Genomic DNA, 5,458 nt, shown 5'->3' with positions numbered 1-5,458 from the left:
TATGTAGATTATGTAAGTTATGAAATTTGAACTTTTAAACTATATGCTTTTAAGGAAATTATTAGATTAAACTACATGTATTAGTTAAGTTATGTAAGTTGTTATGTACGTTATGTGAGTTATGTAATTTATTTAAGTAATGATCAATATTAATACTATTTTGATAAAAATTAGTTATAATATATTTAAACAATGATCAATATTGTTATATTGATAAAATAATTTATAATTGGCCCTTCAGTCGTTGAAATTTTAATTCTTTTTTAAGGTCGATAGAATTATTTATAAGCTCCATAGAACATTTTTGGAAATATTTTTTTATACAAATACATTTAAAAATATTAAATATTAAAATCACACATTATTAATATAACAAAATAGTAATTAGAATATAATAATATCAAGAAAGAATCGTAGTTTAATTTTTATAAGTAAATTGGAAATAAATTAAGGTTATATAAATATTCAATAGCGATAGAACTTTTTTCAATTCTTCTTGAATTTTTTAAGATTCATCATACGTGGTGTTGTTACACCTAGGGAGGATCCATTATATCTTGCAGCTCGATATAAGGCAACCCGTCAGGTTTCCAGCCTATATACTTTGAATCTTTAAAATATTTAAAATAAGGAATGGACAAGCAAGCTACATATATGGTAATAAAATTAATTCATACTTAAGTTGAATCAAATAATAATTAAGTTGAACCAAAATATAAAAACTTATTCATACTTATTCATACTTCAAATAATAATTAATACTATTTTGATGAAAATTATTTATAACTTTTAAAGACATTTAAAAATATTAAATATTAAAATCACACATTATTAATATAACAAAATAGTCATTTGAATATAATAATATCAAGAAAGAATCGTAGTTTAATTTTTATAAGTAAATTGGAAATAAATTAAGGTTATATAAATATTCAATAGTGATAGAACTTTTTTCAATTCTTTTTGAATTTTTTAAGATTCATCATACGTGGCGTTGTTACACCTAGAGAGGATCCATTATATCTTGCAGCTCGATATAAGGCAACCCGTCAGGTTTCCAGCCTATATACTTTGAATCTTTAAAATATTTAAAATAAGGAATGGACAAGCTCAACTATTGTTGTAATTATAATGGACAAGCAAGCTACATATATGGTAATAAAATTAATTCATACTTATTCATACTTCAAATAATTAATACTATAAGGTCAGGTTTCCAGCCTATATACTTTGAATCTTTAAAATATTTAAAACGTACCTTAATAAAACGTACCTGGTCTACTCCACTCTCACCAGCAAACAGAGGCTGGAGTCCAAAAAGTAATATTTGTTAAGTAATTTAAAGTGAAAATGCATAGAAATAAGGAAAAAAATTTAGCAACTAAACGGCCTGTACGTACCTAGAACAAATGTCAAAGGATGTGGTGTATTTAGTTGCACCAAATATTATTTCAGGTGCTCGATAGTACCTAGAACAGATGTAAGATTATAAGAGTAGCACCAAATATATTTCAGTTTAAGCAAATATAAAAACTTTATCTATATCAGTACTAAATTTTAATTCGAAGATTAAATGGCAGCTTCAGTTGAACCAATACTTGCAGGAGGAGCAGGAAGCAGTAAATGAAGCTGTACACCTTAGCAAAATCTGGCAAAACTGCACTGTATAGAAAGCACACTTATCATCAATGGGACAAAGGAAACTTAAGGATGTGGTGACAGGAACTACTCAAGAAGACACTGATTATCACGTGTTCTTATTCATACTTATTCATACTTCAAATAATAATTAATACTATTTTGATAAAAATTAGTTATAACTTTTAAAGACATTTAAAAATATTAAATATTAAATATTAAAATCAATTGCTTCAACCCCAATCAACTGGAATTTGCCAATGACCATGAAAACATCATAATATATTGAGTCTTGCTGCAATTTACTATATCCAATATAAGCTTGCCATTCTAAATACCATTATCAGTGCCATTTTCTTCCTTCACCATAGCATTTATTACCTTCAATCGACATCTCATTTTATAATTAGAAATTGAAAAGCATTTTCAAACAAAATATAACAATTTTTTTTATATAAAACGTGAGCAACAAGACAACATTAAACTCTTAAATCAATCTAAGTCCACACTAAACACATAAGTTGGATAGAAACATGAAAATAGACCAAAAGAACATTTAAAAAACCAAAATGGAATCACCATTATTATGTAAACATGAAAATGCACAGCTTGAAACAAACCAACTTTGCATGTGCAAAATCATACTCCACAAAACTCATAAACGTTAACTTCTCCTAACCAGAATACCAACTTTATGTTTACAGAGGCCTTGATGGAAACTAACATAACTGTTGATATATAACTTATCTAATAAGAATCACAGAATATGCAGAAAGTACCTGAGTATTTAGTATCAAGAGAACCATGTATTCAAAGGAAAAGAGCCAGAAATTGATCAATGTATGCAAAACTTGGTCTATATTTCAAAACTGGAATAAAGCTTTCATCTAGTACCAAATACATACATATATAGAGACACAAACACACAGGCATACATCTTCCATTACCTAAATCTGTTTCTTGAAAATAAAAGATAAGTAAGCTTCTACAGGAAACTTAACGAAGGAAGCCAAATCGAGACAAAACACAAAAAAGAGTGGATGAAATAAGCTTAAAAATTTAGGAATGTAATTAAAATGTTAATTAAATGTTAGGAAAAACATTAAAAATTTAGGAATGTAATTAAATGTTAATTAAACATTGAAAACATAAAAGGAAAAACATGTTGAAAGAAACATAAATGTTAGGGAAGACAATGTTTACCTTGATTGAATTGGAAATGTTTTCTTGAGGGTTTATTTAGAGATGCTTGGGATTGATCTCTAATAATGTCGAGAGACTTCCCTACTCATTTCATTTGAAGAACAGAAGTCTGTTTCTGGTCGACAAAACAATCAAATGAGTTCTAAAAATAAACAACATTTAATGATTGGTATAATATTAATTATATTGCATAATAACAGGTGGGAATAAACAAATAGAATGATTAAAAAAAACAGCCAGCAATTTGGTATAACATTAACAGGAGAAATAGTATACCATTAACAGGAGAAATAGGACCAAGCTCAATACCATTAAAAGACATTAAGTTACATTGTATACATATTATCATTGCAATTTGGTATAAATATTCCCGATTGTCCCAGCAATGATAACTATCACAGCCAGTATTAACATTAACCACGACAAAAATTCCTCTGCTCTGCTCAAGCTCATGCTCTCTTCTTGCTGACTTATCCTCAATGCAATTAGAGCAGGGAACGTAAAACCTAAGGAAAAAGCTGTTGTTGCTCCAGTAAATTTGAAAGCTGTCCATAAATTTGGGATCATAGTAGATCCAATATATATAAGCACTAACAATATTACTGTTAATGCCAAAGACCTTTTTTTACTCTCCGTGAGAGGAGCTGATCCCTCAAACACCAAGTTATCCACAGTTTGCTGTAGGGAAAAGTGAATAACAGGGAAAACCAGAACCAAATAAAGAGCAAATATAATTCAAATCAGTGCTAAAATGAATTCCCAGATTCCTATCAAAATTGGTCAAAACATCACATTCGAGCTTATTTTATATAGGTTGAACATTGAAATTGCAAACATATGCATTAGTCATAATAGGGATAACTACTAGTAAATCCAAAATTGCCATTTTCGATCCAAAATCTAGGCTCCTCCTTGGAGCCTCTATCTTCCCTTCAATAAGCTTAATGAATGCAACAGCAAAGCAAACCACAACGAAAACAACAGCGACAGCTACCGAAGCAGCCGAAGTCATGCTCAATGAATCAATCCTATCTAACACGCAAAGTGGAGCAAGAAAAACAACCATAACAACCAAAACCAATAACTTCCTATGAACCCAAAAACCAGTCCTAACCACTGATCGAGAACCCCAATATGACGAACCGAACCAGACATAACATCAGCCATAATAATCAAATAAACTATCAGGACACCTGCATTGTTGACAATTATGCAAATCTCAGATAAAACCCTAGCAGTTCTCCCCATTGCAATTTGCACAACTTCCCCATAAGATCTAGCTTTACAAGAAACCGCAAACCTAATCAACATCTCGAAAAACAGCACCAGAAACACCAGACCCGGTATTGGGTTTACTTAAAACAAGGGTATAATCATCGAGATCAAACCCATTTCAAACCATTTCAAACAAAAAAAAGGCAAGTAATACAGTAACTAAACATTAATCTGAAGGGGACTCAAAAACTAACCATTTCAAACCCATGAAGCGTATGACCGTCGACGAGAGGAAAGGGAAAATGTTAGCGATTCTGGGGATGGGGGAACAGAATAGGGGAAAAAAGGGGACTTGGGGAAAATGTTAGGGATTTCGGGTTTAGGGAATTAGGGGATGATTTGGGGAAAAAAGAGAAGAGGTGTTTTAGGGATTTAGGGAAGGAAGAGACGAAATGGGGGAAAATTACTTAGTAAAAAATGAAACTGATTTCGGGTAAAGGGCATAAACCTCAGGAGAGAAAAAAACGACGCCGTTTCAAATATGGAAATTTTGTGGCGTTTTCAGCAACGCGCCGATAATCAGACCTTTTGTGGCGTTTTCAGCAAAGCGCCACTAACGCCTATTTTATCTACACTACAAAACGACGCCGTTCTAATACGAGTTGTGGCGTTTATTACAGAAACGCCGCTAAAGCCATTACTATTCAGAGGAAATGGCGCCGTTTTACTGTAATGTATAATGAAATTTTATGGCGTTTTCTTGAAAAACACCGCTATTTCTGATCTTTAGCGGCGTTTTATGTATAAACGCCGCTAATACCTTAATATTTTATAAAAATTGATCAAAATTTAAAACTATATATTTAGAATTTCTTTTAAATTATATCTAAATAATGTTATTGTGATGAATGTTAGTGTAGTACAATATCTATATTTCATATATTTATATTAGGTTTAGTACAAATTCCCAAGAATCTCATAAAATTCTAAATATTAAATATTCAATAATAATATTATACCTTAAACTTTAAACCTCAAACAATAAACTTACACTCTAAACCCTAACTATAGTTGAAACTTAATTTTGATTTAAAACACATTTTAAAATACATATTATGTATGCATATAAATTAATTTAAAAAATACACGATGCTATTTATTATATCAATAACGCGTAAATATTTTACAAGATCTACATCAAATTACAGAATTCATGTACACAATTGCACACTAAACCACTTTTCATATATATATTTATATATATTTTCAAATAATAATATATATATTTATCTTATATATATATACATTTATCTTCTAAATTAAAATCCAAAATTATACTCTAAATTTAAAACCCTAAACCTGAGACTCTAAACCCCTAAACCTTAAACCACAAATACAAAAC

The 5,458-nt window shown here is 29.9% G+C and overlaps 1 pseudogene; it reads right to left on the bottom strand.

Moving 5' to 3' along the window:
- Window positions 1-3,186: 3,186 nt before the first annotated feature.
- LOC121206001 (amino acid transporter AVT6E-like) lies at window positions 3,187-4,162 on the bottom strand (annotated as a pseudogene).
- Between the last annotated feature and the right edge of the window lie 1,296 nt (window positions 4,163-5,458).

This window comes from Gossypium hirsutum, chromosome A09, assembly GCF_007990345.1.
Source record: "Gossypium hirsutum isolate 1008001.06 chromosome A09, Gossypium_hirsutum_v2.1, whole genome shotgun sequence".
In the NCBI taxonomy this organism is placed as follows: domain Eukaryota; kingdom Viridiplantae; phylum Streptophyta; class Magnoliopsida; order Malvales; family Malvaceae; genus Gossypium; species Gossypium hirsutum.
This window is presented reverse-complemented; position numbering and strand designations above follow the sequence as displayed.